The sequence below is a fragment of the Lissotriton helveticus genome, chromosome 1_2 (genome assembly GCF_964261635.1).
Source record: "Lissotriton helveticus chromosome 1_2, aLisHel1.1, whole genome shotgun sequence".
NCBI lineage: Eukaryota > Metazoa > Chordata > Amphibia > Caudata > Salamandridae > Lissotriton > Lissotriton helveticus.
In genome coordinates, this window is record NC_136058.1 from 457497921 (window position 1) to 457520629 (window position 22709).

General features: G+C 42.4%; 1 long non-coding RNA gene across 3 annotated transcripts in view; it reads right to left on the minus strand.

Moving 5' to 3' along the window:
• LOC144807731 (uncharacterized) overlaps positions 1-22709 on the minus strand; it is a 423118-nt gene that overhangs the window by 315663 nt on the left and 84746 nt on the right. For all 3 annotated transcript variants that reach the window (XR_013606400.1, XR_013606402.1, XR_013606401.1), the window contains exon 4: positions 5953-6016. This is a non-coding gene — a long non-coding RNA (uncharacterized LOC144807731). The remainder of the gene's footprint in view (positions 1-5952; positions 6017-22709) is intronic.

The window sequence follows — 22709 nt, forward strand, 5'->3', positions numbered from 1 at the left end:
ATTCCTTACATGCTATCAGCATACTGTTTTTAACCATACCACTTTGATGGTCAGCCCTAATAAAGTATTTCATGACATCATCGTAGGTATTTTTAGAATCACTTGGATTATTTTCCTTTTCTTTTTCTTTTTCTTTGAGCACTGCAACCTCAACCCCTCCCGCTCATATACTGTCATCTGTTGGTAAAATGTTCTGGGTCCATCACTAGGCAGTCCTATGGATTGTTTCCAAGGCAGACCCTAGAGGACACCATTTACCAACATATACCCAGATGACGAGATTCCACTTATGAGTGGGCTGATGGGTATCTTTTTCCTCTCCTTGTGCATCTTCTCTTGTTTTTGTTTTCTTGGTTGTTTCCAGATTAACTGTGTATTCTGGGCATGTAAAGAGGACACTATTAGGTCCCAATAGAGAGATTTGCTATTTTCTTTTCTCTCCCTCTGTATTTCTGAGACCTTCTGTACCTTCCATGTGTTTTAGTGTCTAGTTGGGGGACTAGGTACCAGTAGGTCTATAATAATTTTTTTCCCCTCGGACCCCCCCTTAACCGTTTATCTCTCTGTTCGGCTAACTGGACGAACCAGAAGTCCCGTGCTCAGTTGGGTATGGGGCTGATCGTACGAACGTAGGAGGGCCACTAGATCTGAGTCAGATAGCAAGTTTAGTCCCCTGTTAGGGCGGGTGATGGCATTAGGGAGTGGGACTGTGCTCCAGTGTGGGGAACAATGAGCTTGGATGTTTGCAGGAAGATGTTGGATGCGATTATTGATCTTGGGGGGTGGAGACGGGTTGTGATCCTGTTTAAAGCAGTAGAACTTGGATTGTAGTACAATAAGGTCGTGAAGGGTTCGGATGTCCGATTTGGCCTATTGAAGGGCTGATAATATTATGTCTAGTCTGGTATCAGGTGTGATGGTTTCAATATTGGATGGGTGGACAAAGGGAGTAGACTGTGTAGTGGTTTCTAAAGATACAGGAGTGTCCAGAGCAGTGGGGGTAACGGGTGGGGCTGATGGGCCAAAGGGGGAAGCTGCGAGTAGAGGTGGGAGGGGAGGGTGAGATATGGAGATCAGGATGAGTGGTTAGGGGGGTGTCTAAGCTTTGATCCAAAGGTGAATTGGAGGGGCTGTTAAGCTGAGGGGAGGTGCTGGGAGTAAAGGTGATGGGGGATGGAGGGTCCGAAAGTGCAGGGTGAGGGTGGAAGGTGGGATCCAATGGGGAGTTGGGGAGGCTGTTAAGCAGAGGTGGGGTGCTGGGATTAGAGGTGAGGAGGGGTGGTCGGGCGAAAGTGCCAGGTGAGGAGTGAAGGTGAGTGAATTGGTGGTGATACTATGTGAGGTTGTTGTAAGGTGGAGAGCGTTGTTGGGTGGGTAGTCGGTGAGGTTAGAAGGTAATGTCAAGGGAGATGGGGTCTGGGAGTTCTGATTAACTTCGAGAGCTGGATGGGAGTTGAATATATCAGCGTGGGTGGATGGAGAGGAGGGATGTGTAAGAGTGACTCTCTCTTTAATGAGCGGAAAAATGTGGTTGATCAAGTTGAGGTTGTGGTTATTGGATTGGATTAATATGATACCATTATGATAGATATTGACGGTGGCTGCTGCGTTGAAGAATAGGGAGGGGAGGATAGATAAGGCACAACTGTGTGCTGTTTTCTTCAGTTTAGATACCTTAAAGAGAGCGAGAAAGGCTTTTCTCCATTGAGCTCTTCTCTTCGTGTAGAAAGTGATGTCATTCTTAATGGGCCCGTTGTTTATTGAGAAGTAAGGGTCAGAGATAGGGGTTTCTGGATGAGATTTTAATAGGCTGTGTTTGAAGCCTTTGGCTGCCTTTTTTGAGAGGTGCGGGGGGTATGTGATGGAGTAGGTGCATTTACCTGAGCGCTCCATAGTGTGAGTGTTACTGAAAAGGCGGAGGATGAACCGATGTGAAGCAGTCTAAGCGGGATGTGCCCTTAAAGGGGGGCGTTTAAACAGGGTTGTAAGGGTTGACATATAGGGGTGAGGGGTGGCAAGGTAGTGAGGAATGCTGCCCTAACGGGGTCGGTGCAGGTGGAACTTTAGGAGGAGAGGGGAGGCAAGTCAGTGAGGAATGCTTCCCTGACGGGGTTGTTGCATCAAGGTTTGAGAGAGAAGCTGACCTAGGTGGGGTGAAAGTGATTGTGTTGTGAATAGAGGTAAGACGTTCCAAGAAGTCTATATTGATTAATGACTAGTGAAGAGATAGCAATTGTAGACCTTCATCTATTTCAGGACAAGAGAGGCAGTAGTGTTTTTGTATGAGAAATTTGTTGCAGCCATTTTAGGAGCTCAGTAGAGGAGGCAATGAAGTCCTCTTTCTATTACCATTGAGCAGTGACTCCAGGGAGGTAGTCATTTTTCTACTTTAAGTCCCCTTTTTTTTAAATTTTCTACTGAAGTTCTGTTGCGGCCATTTTGATATCTATCGTGGAAAAGAAACCCGAGATATTTCCGATGTTAGGGAATATTGGGGCCCGTGCCAGAAAAGACGTCCTTAAGTCTGAGCATGCCCACCGGAGGTCCAGTGTTAACCAGCCCCCACCATTATCCGTTACACACAGCTCTGCCATCCAACCCTTCCGTGAACTCCAGGATCAGCTCTGCCGGGGGCTCCAAATCCCTCAGTCTGCAGGAAGATCACAAGACCCACGGCATGGCAATATCAGGCGCTCCCTCTCTCAAACAAATAAGGTGTCAGGACACCCGAGCGCTCTGAGGACAGTCCTCGGCCAGACGTGGGAGAGGGGGAGGCGTCCCACACCCGAGGGCAGTACTGTTATGGCTGTAACATAGATCTACGTGCTAGCATCCGAAGGAGAATCGTCCTCACCCCCTGTGCTGCTCAGCTGATCTCCTGTAGGGACCGTCCGTGTCCGCTGCTACATATCCTGTAGGGACCGTCCGTGTCAGCTCCACTGCTACATATCCTGTAGGGACCGTGCATGTCTGCTCTGCTGCTACATATCCTGTAGGGACCGTCCGTGTCCGCTCCGCTGCTACATCCAAGATCCTGGGTGCCGTTGTCTCACAGGAGGTGAAGTCCCATAAGCCAGGGCTCGGTACAGCAGTCAGCCCGGTGCAGCTTCGGTAAGTTTAAAGACAATGCTCCAATTACTCTTTAAATGCGTTTCAGTTAGGTTGCGAGTGGGGTGACAGATGGAGCTAATGACGGGGTGAAAGATCCTTCAACTAGCGAAGATCGCCCCCAAATTTACTTTTTCGTGTCAGACAGGCTGATTTGGAAAGGCTGTTGGAAATCGATATTGTAATCTCATGGCCGGAAACGCTGCCCATAGGAGTCTACAATGCGGATCTGAATACTCAGAGAGCCGGTCAGAACAGATTTAGAATAACTGCACAGTTTACCTTCTGACTGTGAACATTGTAATCGGTCAATCGGAATGTAAACCGACCGAGTCGGTCGGTAAGGTTCCAACGCGGTAGAGGAGAATCCGGCAGACTGTCGGAGCCTTTCCGACCAACATTGTGTCAGGACTTCATCAAAAAATGAGGTTATCCCATTTACATTTTTAGTAAATCTGGGCCTTATTTTTAAAAGAGTTGGACACAATGAGCATTCTGAGCAAATCTATTGCACATCCAGTTTACTGCGACCTGCTTGTTTTTTTTTGTCTTCCACATGCAAAAACGTGACATAATGTGTGAACAGATAAAAAACAGAAATTAAGGAGCATGCTTAAAAATTTGTTTTCTGAGCTTACCCGGGACTTCAAACACAGAACATATCTTTTGCATATGATAGATTTTTTTTGCATTTATTTATTTTAATTCAATATCTGTTTCCCAGGAGCCCCTACTCGTATTGGCGATGGTCCCTATCCCTTCCTAACCATCCTACAACATTTATCAGGTGTAAATTTCCAACCAAATCCAGTGTCGAAAAGCACATGCAAAATGCATACAGGGTAGAGATGCCCTCTACCTTGCTCCCTGCCTCCCTACTTTGGTACAAATCAATGTCATTGATCACCCACAAATGTCACCATTGGTGGATTATTTAAAATGTAAAATTCCACCATAAGGTCACAGTTTTTAGTGTAAGTGCGTTTCCAAGTTCAGTTGTAAATTTTGTAAATCAGGGACCTGAATTTGCAATCAATGAATCTCAATACCATTGTTAATCAGGGCCTTAGTTCTTTATTATTGACCTGAAATGGTTTTCAGAGCTCAGACCCTTGTGTTAAATGTCTTGCATTCAACACCTAAAGCCACTTTTGAAAGAATCTTCAAGAAAATGATAAATAAATAAGCCGGGGGATCTTTAAGTAGTTATCCAGTCGCAGGCAGTCATTAATGATAGACTTGGTAAGAATGGTCTCCTCCTTTAACCATATTGATCTCCATAACTGAAGGGGTCTCAGGGCTATTAAATCCATCAGATAATTAAGACCGACTTCACTACGAATGAGTTCGGAGGAGGCTGAGGCCAGGAGACATAAAAGCTTTTTTAAAAAAGAATTTTTTTTCCGTTTGTAAATCACAGCAGGGTTGGTATCCCCAAAGCCCAGTCCCATAAAGTGCAACCGATGTGCATCTTGCTTTATAAATATTAACCTTGTCTTTAATGCGACGATCCCCCAAGTTAGAAGCAAATTTAAAAACACCATATGTGCTTTTACTCATTTTGTCCCGGTCATGAGACAATTTGTGGTTCCATTTCCCATCTGAAGAAAAGGAAATACCTAAGTAGCAAAAATTATCCACGTTTTGCACTTTGTTGCCTTCAATAAAAAAAGGTTTCAAACTCTTATATTTCGGGTCGCATACCATTGTAAAAGTCTTAGCCTTGTTAATCATCAGCTTCCTCTTATTGATAAAAGCCGCAAACTCATCAATTAACCTTTAAAGGCCTACCGGCGTTCTAGATAAGAGCACAGCGTCGTCCGCATAAAGCAGGACTGGGACTTCCCTGCCTTCCACTAGTGGGGAATCCGCCTGTATCAATTTAAGCACTGCGTCCACTTCATTAATAAATAAAGTAAAAAACAGCGGGGCTAGAACGCAGCCTTGGCGGATACCACGTTTTACGTTAAAATTGGGAGTACATTCACCCTTCACAGCTCACATGAATTAAAAGCTCAGGGGCGGATTCATTTTTAAGAAGTTTAGAGTTCACCGTTGTCAGGATTACTAGACCCAGGATAAGGACTGTCAGGATTATCAGACCCAGAGTGAGCAACAAGCACTCAGTAAATGCAGTAATTACCAAGGTGCATTTTAAGAGCAGAAGATTAAACAAGCAGAGCACACAAAGAGTACAACCTGTATCTAAAATGGCCGCCAGGGTAGGATATTCTGTGCAGTCAGTTAGCGTTCCAGCCTTTCTTCATCATCATAGGGAACCAGGTGTTGCATTTCACCTAACTTGTGAGAGGAGCAATATGTATGGAGGTCGCGTCGCGAAATTTAGTTAGGGAAAAAACGCGCCACGACACAGTAAATGTTTCCAGTCAAGTCGGAGTTTTGAAGAATGAAACAAAGTCAACATCAAGTAAGACTGTTCGAATTTGTTAGAGTCATTGGTGCGCATGACAAGTATTTAGCGTTTTTTGTTCCGTTCATGTTCACTGACTGAAGCAAATAAATACAATTGGAGGCTGCAGGATATAGCATTAGCGTTCCGTGCATGCGCATTGACAGAAGCATGTGAATACAATTGGAGGCTGCAGGATATTGTAGCTACAAGACGGAGCTAAGAGTCTGCACAAGTCAAGTGCCAGAACTCGAGTCTTGTAATATTATTTAGTTAAATTCAGGATACAGAGAAGAGTTTAATTAAGTGGAGGTCTAAGTTGCTATCAGTTTGAAAGTTGGAGATAATAGAAGTGAGTTAACTTCACAATTAGCCCCAAAAACGAAATAGCATTGACATTGAGTAATAGAAGATACAGGTGAAGCAATACTTACCTTGAGAAGATAAACAACAGAATCCAGTTAACGCATAGTTGCTGAAAGATTTAGGTGAGGAAACCTGTAAAAGATAGAAGAGAGATCAAGAGTTGGGAATGCATTTAAGGCAAATACTAATTAAATTACATTCGTAGTTTCAGCATAAAAAACACAAAGCAATATTCCTAAAAATAGAAGAGAAGCAAAAGTCATATCAAGCCAGGGAAAGTTATTAATGGTAAAAGTCGATACAGTAGAAAGTAATAGGATTACTACCAGGTATTAATGATTTGATTATCTTGCAGTTATGAAAAGCCTGGCATAGAAGGTAAGACAAGAAAAGAAATTCGTCTGAAGCTGAAGGAAGAATCAGACGTGGTGTGGCTGTCTCTTCTTTATCCCATCCCCTTTCCCCCACTGGAATTTCCTTGGCATTGCGCTATATATATATGCGCAGTGCTGAGAAATCTTGGAGGGGTATTGGGAACTTGTGGCATACTGCTCCTATGCATTCGCAAAAAACGCATTCTGATAGAGTGAAGTGCCCACGAAATATTAGCACCTGAGCAGTATGGTGGAAGGATTGGATTTAAAGAAATTAGGTGACATTTTAGAGGGAACCCAAAGAGAACTAATTTCAGTTAATGCCTATGGTAACCAGAAACGACCCTATCTTGTATGAGTTGGATGAATTTAAAAAGGAATTCCTTTGAATTTTTGATCGACTAAGAGTTTCTCAAGCCACAGATAATGAATTGCTGGAAATTAAACAGGGAAGCAGAGATTTGGTAGCTTATTTGGCTCAGTTCAACAAGTTGGTGGTAGAAATGGAATGGCCAGAGAACAAATGAGCAGCAGTGTTTTATAGAGGTCTAAAAGACGAGTTGAAGGATGCTTTGGCGCAGGTACCAAATCGACCCACAGAGATATCGGCATTAATTGATTTGGTACTAGAAATTGATTTTCGTCAAAGTGAAAGAAGAGGAGAGAAGAAGCAGGATTTTCGTCCAAGTGTGCGTAGATTTGATAGAACAAGGATTGAAGGAGGTCAGGAAAAGGAAATGGCTTGTGGAGGAGAACCTATGCAAATTGGAGCAATCCAGGGGCCTCTTTCTGAAGAAGAAAAAGAAAAAAGACTAGTGAACAAACAATGCCTCTATTGTGGAGGTACAAGGCATTTTGTTCGAAATTGTCCTAAGAAGCCAAAACAGACACCGGCGGAAAACGCCTCGCGCCACCAGTAAATGGAGTTGGACTGGTGGTAGCAGAATCGAAAAAAGCTCCAGAAACTCATACCTTGGCCCATACCTTGCAATCAGCTGTTCCACATTTAGTTATGATGATGACTTTACGGTTCAGGAAGAAAACCTTGAAACAAGTAACAGTGATGGTGGATTCCGGAGCTACGGGAAATCTTTGTGGTTTGAAATTTGCAGAAAAAGTAGGGTTGAGACCAATCAGAAAAGAGAAAAATGAAGCGGTTTGAGCAGTCGATGGGACCAATCTCTCATCGGGTCCTATTGTAAGTCACACAGAATTAGTGGAATTGGAATCTGAAGGACATCTTGAAACCATGCAATTCAATTTAATTGATGCGCCACAGTTTCAATTGGTTTTGGGGCTGCCTTGACTCACAGAGCATAATCCTACAAATGATTGAGGAGCTCGAACAATAGAATTGAACTCAGAATATTGTAAAGAGGATTGTCATAAGAATTGTAAAAGAGATCGAGAGGAAACTCCTACATTTCATTTAAGTGAAAGAGAAGCCACGATATGCGTTATAAATACAACCAGCCTGCCTGAAGAGTATATGGAGGTCCAAGATGTATTTAGTAAGGTGGAAGCAGAAAATCTTCCTCCACATCAAGAATTAGACTGTAAGATAGATTTGGAACCAGGATCTAATCTCCCGTGTAGCAAAATTTATGCTTTGACTGCCAGAGAAAATGAACACTTGAAAGAATATTTACAAAAATGCCTCAACAATGGATTCATTAGACCGTCTCAGTCCCCAGTCTCATCACCCCTTTTTTTTATTCCAAAAAAGAGTGGGGAGATAAGAACTTGCATCGATTATAGGGCCATCAATCGAATAACCATCAAGAATCGATATCCTTTGCCATTAATCTCTGTATTGTTGGATCAGGTAAAAGGTGCAAAAATCTATACTAAGCTAGATCTGAGAGGGGCTTACCATCTAGTTCGAATACGAGAAGGAGATGAATGGAAAACAGCTTTCAGAACAAAACATGGTCTCTTTGAATATCAAGTTATGCCCTATGGCCTATGTAATGCCCCAGCTGCCTTTCAGCATTTTATAAATGATGTGCTGAAAGAGTTTATTGATCGGAATGCAATAGTATACATCGATGACATTTTAATTTACTCAGCATCCATCGAAGAACATGAAGAACAGGTTAAGAAGGTGTTGCAGAAACTGCGAGACAACAGTTTATATGTCAAATTGGAAAAATGTGCATTTAACGTCTCTTCGGTTGAGTTCTTGGGATTTGTGTTAGCACCAGATGGAGTGAAGATGGATGAAAACAAGATTACAGCAGTGGTGAATAGGGAATCTCCTAAGTCAGTGAAGGAGATTCAAGGTTTCATTTGTTTCGCTAACTTCTACCGGAGGTTTATTCAAGATTTTTCTAAGAAGTTAATTCCTATGACCAGATTGCTTAGGAAAGGAGTCAAGTTTGAATGGACAGAGAAATCAGAAGAATGATTTGCTCAATTAAAAAGAGATTTCACCACAGCGCCAATTTTATTACACCCAGATCCATCTGAGCCTTTCTACTTTGAAACGGACGCTTCCAATCTGGCCTTAGGTGGTGTGTTATCCCAAAGACATAAAACAACCAGTCAATTGCATCCTGTGGCCTTTCGCTCAAGGAAATTTACTTCTGCAGAGGTCAATTATACCATCACAGAAAAGAAGTTATTGGCCATCAAGGATGCCTTCAAAGAATGGCGACATTATTTAATGGGTGCACTACATACGGTCACGGTTTATACGGATCATGGAAATTTGAAATTTTTGAAGTCGGCCAGAACATTGACGCCCAGGCAGTTGCGCTAGTCATTGTACTTTGCAGATTATGATTTCATTATTACCCATCGTCCAGGTTCACAAAATGGTAAGGCAGATGCTTTGTCCAGATTGGGTACGGAAGGATTGGTAGAAGAGGTTGAGAATCAAAGAATCATCCCAGTTGAGAAAGTGATTGGAGCAGTGTTGCAAGAATCCTGAGAACAAGAAAATCAGAGCTCAATGACCACAGATGAGATGGAGAAGTGGGTGAAAGTGTAGTGTGTTTATCTAGGTACCTATATCGATACTCCTATTTCTGACCCTTGTCCGGTTATAATTCACTAATATCCATACAACGGCACAGAATCCCGTTTTCAGATTAAGTCATAGCGCATGCTGTCACATTAAGCAGGCCCTATTCCTCCAGCCCCCTAGAAAGCACACCGAGTTCTCAAAACATACCAAACCTCCAGCAGACCTGGGAAATCCCCTGTAGCTATTGTTTTGATTTCGTTCGAGAACTCCTGTAAAGAATGAAAGAACGACCAGTTCTTATGACATCCTTACTGACGTATTATGTCCATCCTTACGTCAAACACGGCACCTTTCAGGTATAAATATACCAACGCTGCCCTAAGCAAAGACACGGTGGTGATGAGCTTGGAGCAGTGACTACTTGCCGGAGAGCCCAGCTGATGCAGGAAGCCCACGGACGCTGCCCCTCCCTTTTTGACGCGCTGAGAGAGACGCTGCCTTTTCTCCTGCCGAGAAATCCAGCTTCCAGCGCTTCCAGCCCACCTTCGCGGGTGACTGGGATATCGAGTCCTGAGAGAGAGATACCAGCCCTCCTGCCTTCTAAATCCCAGGTACTGAACTGACTAACCCCTTACAGAGAATTCTTGAGTCAGATTCTTGGCCAAACAAACTTAACTTAAACTGCTACTTACTTACTCCCTCCCACGTATTAGGCTTAGGTCAGGTACACCGGGGTAGGCGTAGTTAGAAGCACCAGTTGAGTACGATTAGTCAATGTATATATGTATGTATATCTTTTATCCATTTTAAAGTATCATATGGCTAAGAAACCATATCAATGCTTTTACAGTATTATTTTATAATCCTGCTTTTACTGTATGCACTTTACTTAACCTTAATTATTGCTACTGTAGCGATTCATTTCTCTTGTATGAGAAAAAGAGACTGATCAATAAATAACACCTTTTATTGAACACGCCCATCTCTTCTTTCTCTACAAACTGGTGGAACTAAGTATGCACGTACTGACTGAGTAAAATAGTTGTCTTTTGTTTTCACACGACTCTGGAGATATACTCTTGATCAGGGAGAGCAAAGTTGTCATGTTCTATGGTTGTCAGAAACTAAATCCCTTCTTGTCTATCCAGGGAGGTTAAACTCCTCCTCGCCTATTCGAGAAAGTTTCTAGTGAACTCTGAGCTAGCTGGCACACAAAACTTAAGTCTTATATCGTCAGTAGAAGACCTAGTTAACCTCTGTCCTACGTCTATACTATTGAAGATATTATTCCAATGCGCAGAGCCTATTGGGATAATAGGAACTACACTACATGGCGCCCAACGGTTTGGTAAGGCGATAAAACTAACGCAAGGCTTTAGAGTGACTCAGTCGTGCTTTTCCACACAGACCCTTTCTCCCATAAAACTCCAAAGACGTCTGGAGTGGGTCAAAGGTTAAATCCGCCAAACTTAGTAGGAGGAGACTCCTATGTACAGTTTTTGGTATATTCAACGTTGAAGGATATACTGTTCCAAAACATTGTGCATCTAATCTTTGTTTCCGTGGAAACCTGATCTGCAACAAAAACCTTTCTGTCAGGAAAAATGTCAGAAACTGAAGAAGAAAGAGAGACAGCTAGAATAGCAGCTCGTCTAATAGAGGAAGACACAAGTCTCCTGCAAACTGACCCGGACGCAATACTCATCCCGGTCAGCATAAGAAAAACTATAACTTTAAAACTTATGGAAAATGGACTTATATCAAGAGGTGGTACAGTCATATTCGTAATTGAGGCACATGAATATCGGCAGACAGAGGTATTCTATTCATGGATAAACTTTCCAGCAGCAAACGCTGTAACAAAGGAGTTCCACTATTACAAAATAGAGGAACCACCGGATGAGTACACTCCTTTCGAGGAGGTGGAAATCCCATTAAAATACCAAGAGCACCTGCTCTGGTTTAAAGGCGCCCTAAAACATAATGATCACATCACCAGGCTCGGTCCACTAGGTAGACCAGGAGCAACGTGGCCGGTTCTAGCCAGCTACACACCACATCCAGACATTGAAAAAATGTCAGTACCAGAAATTTTCCATCTACTTGAGGACCAAAACCTTAACATCCTTTTCCTGACGGAAACATGGCTGGATGATTATTCAGACCCGGACATTATCCAGGCCATGCCCCATGGCTACTCCCTTTCGAGATTGGATAGGAAAGACGGTAGAGGAGGCGGCATTGCCATAGCTACGAAAGCCCCTCTAGTCTGCTCCCTATCGTACATACAGGTTGATCACAGTGAAGCCGGATCTTTTACAATCAACACCGGTCCCAACCATTCTATATCAGGCATCTTGATATATCGACCACCTGGTAGACTGCATGACTTCACGTCCACCCTAATGGAAGCTATTACTCATTTAGCACTTAGGAAATCCAGAGTATTAGTGCTAGGAGATCTCAATGCTCATTTTGAAGATCCCTTAGACAAGGACGCTACTGATATCCGAAGGGAACTTCTTTCGGTTCAGCTCGAAATAAAAAACAAAGAACCGTCACATCAATTAGGGCACTTATTAGATCCCATCTTTGGGAACTGGCAGGGAGTTTTCACCTCAGATCCTATACCCATACCCTGGTCGGATCATTATATCATTCCCATCACGGTTCAACTTGACAAAACCGAGCATTTCCGACATCAATCCCTGCGATATAAACGCAGAAAATGGAAGAACTTTTCATTAGATTCTTTCATTCAAATTGCCCAGGACGAAGGCCCTCCTAAAGGGGACGACTGTGAGGCAGCTAACAAGAACTTAAATAATATCGTCACTAAGGCTCTTGACATTACTGCCCCCAGTCGCACCCTGACCAATGCTAGGAGATCAAAAAAAGATGCTCCCTGGTTTGGCCAAGCACTGCAAACTTTGAAGACGGCATGCAAAAAACTTGAGAGAGCTTGGCGCCAGCCCAGAACTTCTGTGCAGATACTAAAATGCAGTATAAAGCAGCACAGAGAGAATACTATAAATCAGTACGTATGGCCAAGGCAGAACACTATCATACTCGTATCATGGAAGCAGGCAACTCCTCTAGGGAACTGTTTCAGATATATAAAGAAATATCTATAGTGGATGTGACTTCCTCCGCCCAAAATGATTCTGTGGAATCTTGTAATAAAATTGCACAATACTTTTCGGGCAAAATTAATAAAATCTATACTAGTTTCTCCAATCAGCCAGAGCCGGCCACGGACTTTACTGAAAATGACAACCGTGTAAATACACCTGAGTGCCTAAAATCTTTTGAAGTTCCCCCTTATGAAGTCCTGTCTAAATTGTGCAATAAAATCAAATCGGGGTCTCCCCGAGACCCGGCGCCTCCTAAAATCTTAGCTGAAGCTTTCCCTGCATTAGAACCTCACTTCAGACACCTACTGCAGATCTCCTTCTTCACTGCCTGTTTGCCGACGGAATGGAATCAAGCAGTAGTGTTACCAATTAAAAAAAAGGCGAATATCAGCCAAGACACAATGGATAACCTCCGGCCAATATCCTTGCTACCTTATGTGGCTAAGCTAGCTGAGAAAATTGCCAACAATCAACTCATGGAACATCTTGAGGCCCACAATGTCTTCCATAAGTCCCAGTCGGGTTTCAGATCTGGTTTCTCTACGGAGACAGCTCTCCTGAGGGCCACGGAAACCTTACGAGAGGGGGCAGACGGGGGAAAGACTATGGCCCTCATCATGCTCGATCTCAGTGCCGCGTTTGACACTGTAGCACACTCCATCTTGCTACAGTGTCTAAACAAAGCTGGAGTTACTAATAAGGCACTGGGATGGCTGAAAGCATTTTTGATCAATAGGAGCTTTCAAGTCCAAAGAGGGACTTCCCTCTCAGACAGGGTGCTGCTTGAACAGGGGGTACCTCAGGGCTCGGCCCTGAGTCCCACCCTGTTCAATCTGTACATGGCCCCCCTGGCAGAGGTGGTGCAATCGTTCGGCGTGGAGCTTGTCTCTTACGCCGACGATACGCAACTTTTCATATCTCTGACCCAAGCCCCGTCCATGGAAGCTGATAAGTTTAATGCCTGCATGACTAAGCTGGCCACTTGGATGACAGAGCATTGTTTAAAACTGAACGGTACAAAAACGGAGGTCCTCATCATTGGAGGCAATGAGGCCAAATGGACAGCTGAATGGTGGCCCAGTTGCTTGGGTCCTCTGCCTCCTCCTAACCGAGAGGCTAAGAATCTAGGCGTCTGGGTTGACAACAAGCTGTCCTTTGACAGCCATATAAAGAGAACTGTAGGCAAATGCTTTGGGGTGATGAAAACGCTCAATCGCACCCTTGACCTGTTACCTCTTAACTCCAGACGTACCATGGTGCAGGCATTAATAACTTCCCGCATTGATTACGGGAATGTACTGCTCCTGGGTACATCGGAGAAAAACATCAAGAAACTACAGGTTCTACAAAATTCGGCAGCACGCCTGGTGTTAAGGCTTCCCCGCAGAGCCCCCTCACGACCCTCTCTGGCAGCCCTCCATTGGCTACCTATTAGTAAGAGGATTGTTTTTAAAGCTATGCTATGGTGCCATAGGATAATCCATCACAGAGCACCGGCCTATATGTTGGATCTGGCATCCTTGTATGAACCCAATAGACCACTCAGATCCAAAGGAATGGGTCTGCTCAGAACTGCCTGCCCTAAAAAAGCTAGAATGGGAGGTAGATCATTCCGCACTTTAGCGGCTAGGCACTGGAACCTCCTGCCTCTGGATATCAGGCTAGAGATTAATGAGTCCTCTTTTAGAAAGAAGTTGAAAACTTGCCTCTTTACTTTGTGATTGTGCTCTCTCTGTCCTTCTAATATGCTCGCTCCACAGCGCGGGGACACGCCGGGAGGCGTCACCATGCGCTTTACAAACTCCTTTAAATTAAAATTAAAAATTAAACATGGTGTTCCGTCCATGGCGGTAATACCAGAGGTGCTAAAACAGATTCAAAATGAATACGGTCCAGAACCTGCTTTAACTCTGGGTATGAAATTACTGAAAGACTTCAAGCAGGTCTCGGCAATATTACTAGCCAACATAAAGGGGGAAGCAGCAACTATGGCGATCCGCCAAAGACTGAAAGAAACAGATATAGCAGAACAACCATTTGAACTTGCCAGAATCATAGAAAAATCCTATGAAGAACTAGGAAGAGATAGTTTGGGTGGAAAACCAGTGAAACCCCAACTAACTGAAAATCCTGAAAAGGTATTTATTAAAAATAATCTAAACACTCCAAAAAAGAGCTGGGATGGAAATAAACAATCCACTCCCAAAGAGAAGAAATTCCAGTCCAGAGGAAGGTCTCCTCAGCGGAGAGAAAGATTTCCAGGCCAAGGACACAAGTCTCCCCAGAGTGAGCCCTCTGAGAAAAAATACAACCTTAGAAATAGGGATAACTTGAAGAAACCTGATAGATATCAAGATATTGATACACGTCCATCTCGATCTTTTCAGACTTCCTCGCAGAAATCGGAAAGAAGAGGACGGTCAGAACACAGGGAAGAGCACGTCAAGTCCAAAGACAAGGAACCTGCTCATCAAAGTAAAAAGTTACAATTTCCAAAGAAGAAGGTAGCCAGTATTAAAGTAATCAAACATGCCGAGGATCCTGAGGACACAGCTGAAAAACGGAGAGTGGGCTCAGACAATGCTAGACAGCGCAGCAGAAGTGAGCATAGCTCGCAAGATCCTGATGAATCATCTGGAGACAGTGGACACGAATGAGTACATTCAGGTGGAAACTGCAGACACCAGAGTTAGCAAACCTCATAAAATATACGAAATAACATTACGTATAGAGGGAGATAAGACTAGGAAAATAAGGGGTCTATTTTGGGATAACCTCTCCAAAGGCTATGACATCCTTTTAGCTGAAAAAGACTGGCCACCAAAGTTTGTCTGGGAGTGCCCTCATGGCGAAGAAATGATTATGCCTGCCTTCTCAAATCACATTCCAATACATACAAAATATACACTTGCAAGAAAGTGGGCAGTAGCCCAAGCTCCTGCATTATATAAAAACCACGGAGGATGGGATGAGGACTCACCTCCTCACAAAATCCAGTTAAAATCTCAACCAACTGCACAAAGGCAGTACCCAATTAAGCATGAAGCTAAAAAACAGGTCAGGGAGATCTTAGATCAACTTGAATACCAGGGGGTGATTGAAACATGCACCTCACAAATGAACAATCCTTTGTTTCCTGTCTCCAAGCCAGATGATTCATATCGTCTAGTTTTGGACTACAGACACCTTAACTCATGCTGCAAAACCTTTGCAGTACAAAACTCACACAGCGCAGCACTAATGAATAGCATAGTGCGCAAAAAATACAAAACAACATTAGACATCTCTAATGGATTCTTTTGTCAAAATATAGCACCTGAAAGCAGATATTTGACCGCTTTCTCAATAAATGGCTCGCAGAAAAATTTCTGTTGTTTGCCCCAGGGGTTCAAGAACAGCCCAGGAGTATTCTCAGCGAGAGTAACAGAGTTACTACAACTATATGATGATCAGGCATTATCTTATGTCGATGACATCTATCTAACAGATGATGACTTGGATACTCACTTGAAAAGAGTGAACACCATAATACTTGGGTTCGCAGCAGAGGGTTACAAATTCAACTTCAAAAAGTCAAGAATTGCCCATCTGACTGTCCTATTTTTAGGATATGAATTATCAAGTGAAGGCAAAAGCCTGGCTGACAATTTCCTGGAGAAATGTGCTGTAATCCAAGCACCAAGAACGCTGAAAAACTTACAATCAATTCTAGGTTTCCTGAATTTCAGAAGAACTTACATTATAAATTACGCAGAGAGGGTTAAACCTCTCTATGACTTAATAAGACCAGATTTAAAAAAAAAATCAATTGGACTCAAAAGCACACAGAAATTTTTAGATCTTTACAAACAGACATGTTAGTTAAAACAAAACTACAAACACGCAATAACACACGCAACCTTGTGATTCGGGTCATCCCAGGAAGATGCGGATTCACATACCTAACCTCTAATGAGGGAGAAACGGTACCAATAGCTTACAAATCACATTTGTACACAGAAGCTGAAAAAACATTCAGCATTAAGGAAAACATTGTTCATGTGGTTCAAACAGCTGTAGCAAGAGAAAGATACCAAGCTGACGGCAGACGGATTACAGTCAGAACAGCAGAATTGGCCTTTGAGGCATTAACAAGCCCATGTAATTTACCTACTATGGCATTAAATCCAAAATGGATACAATGGGAAAATTGTCTTGCTACAGACAGAGTGAAATACTATTTTGACCCGGAAATGAAAAAATTAAAAAATCTAGAATATGAAAGAGAATACCCTCTGCCTAGCGACATTCTGCCCATACGACAATACGCCTGTGTAATATATACAGATGGACATGCTCAGCCCTCAGTTTGGGGAGAGCAAGCTTATAACGCCACATGCGAGATTACAAAAGACGTGTGGCGAGGAGGTAAATTGAGACCTCTGTTTACAAAAACACACTCAGTGGAAAATAATTCAGAACAACAGACTTAAATAATAGCGTTAAAAATGGCGCTAGATTAATGCCGATCGCGAATTCCCGACACTAATAGTGTGCGATTCGTATTACGGCGTCAAATCATACAACGAAGACTTGCAGAAATGGGTTCAAAACTGTTACAAAGATGACACAGATGCCACAATAAAGCAAAAATCGCTTTGGGAACAAGTAGTTCTTTTACAGAAAGAACTACCAAAGACTCACGTGATACATTCATTGAGTCATCAGCGTGATGGCGTTCGCGCTGCAGGGAATTTATTGGCTGAGACAGCCACAGCGGAAGCAACTAAATCGGCTCCGTAGCTACAAAAAAGCGTTCAGGAAAATACATTGACGGGGAAACAATGCTGGCGGTAAAAACGTCATCAAAAGGCGACTGCTCAGCGCTGCCCATCACCTATCCACTCAATTATACATACATAATCGATGGAAACTCCATTCCTTTTGCTCAAATCCCTGGAGTGGGGGATAGAGTAATTCCAAACACAAACAGGAGAGGCTTGTTAATAGCAGACGCACATATGGGTGAGGATCTTAGACACCTCAAACTAAAAGATTCTCTGGAAGAATTGCAATCCACATACTGGTGGCCAGGAATGAGCCTGCAACATCACATATTTGCAAAAAACTGTCCGAACTGCAACAGAGCTCGCAGTGGCGACCGAGACGGTGTTTTACCATGGCGGTTCGCTCAAGACGGGATTAAACAATAAATATATAAAACCCAGTATGATTAATGCGTCAAATTAACATATAGAGACTATCATCACTTAAAATGTAGACCCCAGCTCTCGGCTGACGTCTGAACTGTTATACAAAGATTTGCGAGTATATAATAAACATAATGGCATATACGCATGGGGCATGCTACAGTGTGACCATTGCCCTGCTTTAGCTCTCGAGCTTATGGGGGGTGTATGGTCAGCATGGGCTTTGCATTGTGGGACTCTTATCACTTCCTTCCTGAGGGAAACGGGATGGTGTAAAGAAAAAACCAAGGCATAGAGCAATCTATAACGGCAAAGGTATTAGGTTCGGGAGCTGGGTGGGTCAAACATTTAATAAGTGTCCAACGTAGTCTTAACAATCTACCAAGAAATTCTCTGAAAGGTCTCAGTCCGTACGAACTATTGTTTGGGACTAGAATGTTAATCCAGGACCTCGACAGTCAAACTTCAGTGGTTAAAGAAAAATGCTTTGATATCAAAGATCGTTTGGCTATTTTACAGGACTTAAACGAAAAGAGAAAAGACCTGAGCAACATAAAGTTGAAGCAACAGCCAACAGCCACTGAAGAGAAACCACCTGTCCCAGCAAGGCCTGTCTGGATTCCAAAAATCGGGGATCTGGTCAGAGAAAAGATCGCGGGAAAGAAGGAATTTGGGCCTTCTTACAGAAAAGCAGTACCTGTCTTGTCTGTCAACGGGACAAGATCAGTAGTATTACCGCCCCTTGCTGGTAAAAAGGAGAACCGAGTTGTATCCATCGACCTGGTTAAACCACAATCATATGGCCGATAACAAGTAGTAGGCCAAGTGGACTCCCAAGAAGTAGTAGAACACCAAAGTTTGCTACAAATACAGAGGTTCAAACTGAGAGACTATTCACAATTGATAAACCTACAGTGAATCAACAAGGACTATGCAACAAAGCCATGGAACTTAAACCTCTTGAAACCCAAATCAAAAACTTACATCAAGAAACACCAGTCTACAATGATGTAACCACAGACTATGCTAATGGAACAAAGAAAATTCAAAAAGCAAAAAAGAATCCAGAAGCAATTGAAACAATTGACAGAACAGCATCGGGCTACTTCATCAACTTCGATGATTTTTCTGAGGATCCGAGTGAACCTGAGGAAGAACCAACCACAAAAACCTTTAAAAACAAAACAAAGGAACTCTTTAATCAACTAAAAGAAACCTATCTGATTTCTCCATGGATTGAACTTTGGGTGGCACTAGGAGTATTCATCCTCATACTTTGGCTCATCATGGTCCTATGCTTGGGACATTTCATTGAGGGAAAATATGTTACAATGGACACAGCAAGTCAGAATATCAACTTGGTCCTGAAACCACACAAGTCTTCGCACATCGAGAAAAGAGAACTTTCTTCAGTAAACTTCACAGCCAATCCTATACCCGGTGGGGTAGCATGGGACAAAACTGATTACGAAATCTATGGTCCGGTTGAGCTCCTGAAGTATCCTCATCAATTCAAGATTTCATTGAGTGACTTTGTAAAACCGAGCACATTCGCTGATGATTGGGACTTTGAAAGTATTAATGATATGATGTCAGATCTAGTGATGTCAGCTAAATTTACAGGACATGATTATTTACAAGGTTCATCTAATTATGACCAGATGTATTGTTATAACCACTATGGTAACCATTATCTGCATAAATCTGCTCAACCTAGAAATGTTTTAAATTACAACCAATGGGAACATTGTGCAACTCCACCAAAAGGTAGTTCAAAAACATTTTATGAAAAATGTTCTTATTTCTCAGGGTTTAACACAAGTGATGCAGAACATTTTATTTCAAATTGTTAAATAAGATAGGAATGAAAACCATGCTTACAAACACACACAAAATTGATCTATTCAGAGACATTTTTTGAAAAAATGAAAACATTTGGTTTTGATTTCTGGAACAATAATATTGAAACAAAAACGATCTGGGGTACAAAAGATTGGCAAGTGCAAGGTATAGAATCATTATTTAGAGCCTGCATGATCCCAGAACAAATTATATTTTTGAATGATACAATTCAACAGACAACCTGTCTTGGCCTAGCCAAAATTAAAGACTTAAACAAACCGTCTATTCCAAAACCAACACCCGACAGTAATAGCACTACAGATGTTGAGATAGACGTATCCCATATTTTAAACCAAAACAGAACACATCCTGATTGGAAGAAATGGTTGATCTGGCCCACAGACACAAATAACTGTCAAGATAGATTCCTGAACAAAAAACAGGTGTTCACATTGACCAGGCCAGACCCTAGATACTCCCAGAGACAACATGCAGGGATTGTAACTACTTACAGTGTAGGGAAACTCTGCCTCGAATGGCTACGAACATCCACACTGGCAGAAATTAAGCAACACTTGACTTTTCTTAAAGAAGGTGCTGACTTGTGTGATTTCATTATGGGACCACGCAAACAGCGTCAAAAACGTTTCATAGCGACCTCTATATATGCAGCTTACAATGAAGCTTGGAAAGTAACTCAAATTGAAACAGCAGAGAAAATACGGGAAATTGACCGTGTTAATTTGGAAAAATCACTTTCTGTTGTGGACAATGGGTTAATGACTCTGTCTTCCAGAATATATTCACTGGACAGTATTGTATCATCTGCTATTGATATAATATCGCAAGACTTACTGATGTTACAACACGGTCAGTCCCAACTACGTTCTATTGTACCGTTTGGCTGGACGTTATAAAATCTGCGTTCAGGCTACGTGCCTTGGCGTTTAATCAACACAACGTCATTATTCAGTATCTTTAACCTTACTGATACACAAATCAGTTTGGCACAAAAGGGTGCAGAGTATACAATTCTGAGCATTGAAAAACTTGAGAGATTACCATTGACAATGTCAGAGCGACCTGTCATTGAATGGATAATACATGGGATAATAACTATTCCGATAACAACTTTCCAGTTTCAATACTGTCAAAAATATATACAGGCAGGCCAGTATGAAAGGTTGGGTAAAGGATACATTAAGTCAACATGGAACTTACCTTATACACACACATGTTACAGTGATAAGGGACAGAGTGTATTTCTTAGTGGTAACAATTGTGAAAAATCACTAAGTGGTATACTTCTGTGTCAGGGCATAAGTTTACCTGGGGTCTGCGAGGGGACTTCAAATAACCTTTCATGCCACCAGCTCGGCACACCTGCAGCACGAATAGAACCATTCTTTAGACGGCTTTCTAACGGGAGCTATATTATAATTGTGGATCACAGATGTTGTGGCTTGCTGCCAGGAAAACCTTATCTAGTAAGCGTGACTTCCATGGTCATTTGCTGTGAGCTAGTATTGTTTCCAAATGACACTCCAGACAGGGAGGGAAAAATTTGGCCCAGTTTGAATATCTCTTCTATTCGAATTGATACTTTAAGCAGAATGAAGACTGTGCTCCTACAGACGCCAACCCATTTGGCGTCATCAAAAGAAACGTATGATCTCCAAGTTGCAAGGACAACGGGTGAGATACATGCCTTGTTATCAACAAATTGCCCCCTACAATTCGCAGAAATGCTAAACGAAATCTTAAATATTTCTGATACAAATGGTATCGCGAGTGTATTTAAGACCATTTTTTCGGGACTGTTAAACCCATTCAAAGCAGTCCTGGGTATTTTTCCAAATTTCGTCCATTCCATCTTTGGCGGACTTCCTCTCCTGTTGGGACTCGTAGCAGGCATTTTATTTTTGCTACTCCTGCTTCGTTATGGCAAACCATGTCACAGACAAGACTCCAGCAAAAATGGAAGAAACGATCCTAGCTATACGCTACCGGGACCGCATAACTAAAGTCCTTGGATTAGCCCGGCTAAGAGATCTAAATATGACCTGGTTTCTTTCGTTCAGACCCATATGGCAGAATTGTGTCTTACCTGTATTAAGATGCATGCTATGCGGCGAAGAATGCGTGTTGGACACCTGTCTTACACTACAATCAGAAGTACCATTGGATGCAGATACTTTGTTGGGTCCAGTAAAGGCTCATGCATTGTGCTGTCCCCAGCGGCTACCTATCCTGATGACGGCATTCATGGAGACTTCACCACTACGATTGAAGGGTAGTGAAGTACAGGATGAGAGCAGCATCAACCAGGTACGACCTTCTGTAAGCAGTACTGGTCTAAACATCACTGAAAGCGAACATGCGCATGACTGCATGGTAGCGACATTTTCCAACTTGGTCGAACTTTCACCAGAAGCGGTAGACTGTTTTTTCGAGAGTCTGTCTGAAATGATGTTTTCACCAGAACAGAGAGAATGACTTTAAGCAAGATTGCACACAGCATTCCCTGAACTCTGAATTTGGCCTTCGGCTTTAAAAAAAAAGCTACTGACAGTTTTTTTTTCCTTCTTCACTGAAAAACAAAAACTTTTTCCCAAACCCAAAATATTTACCTTTTGGCACTTATCTTCTGCTTAAAGTACAACTATTCTTAGAGAACAGAGCTTCTATTTTTAGGAACTCTAGGGACAATACGTTACCTCAACCTCTAGCTTATGTACAAGTATTTGTATTTATATGTGATGAGATGGTCTCGCACCTTTTTTCTGTATTAAGAGCCATTTCATGTGTAATTTCCGCAAATCATTCATGCTGAGATAAATTGTGCATCCTTTTTTGAATGATTACACTGCTTGAATGCATACAGTACCTATACTCATTTTTCTTGTATTTCGAATATGCCTATTTTCAAATGCAAAAAATGTATTTTGGGGTGGTCCGGTTTACACATGCACTATAAGTTATGTTTACTATTGCTTAGTTAGTAAATATGGACATAAAAGCGTGGAGTGGGTGTAGTGTGTTTATCTAGGTACCTATATCGATACTCCTATTTCTGACCCTTGTCCGGTTATAATTCACTAATATCCATACAACGGCACAGAATCCCGTTTTCAGATTAAGTCATAGCGCATGCTGTCACGTTAAGCAAGCCCTATTCCTCCAGCCCCCTAGAAAGCACACCGAGTTCTCAAAACATACCAAACCTCCAGCAGACCTGGGAAATCCCCCGTAGCTATTGTTTTGATTTCGTTCGAGAACTCCTGTAAAGAATGCAAGAACGACCAGTTCTTATGACAT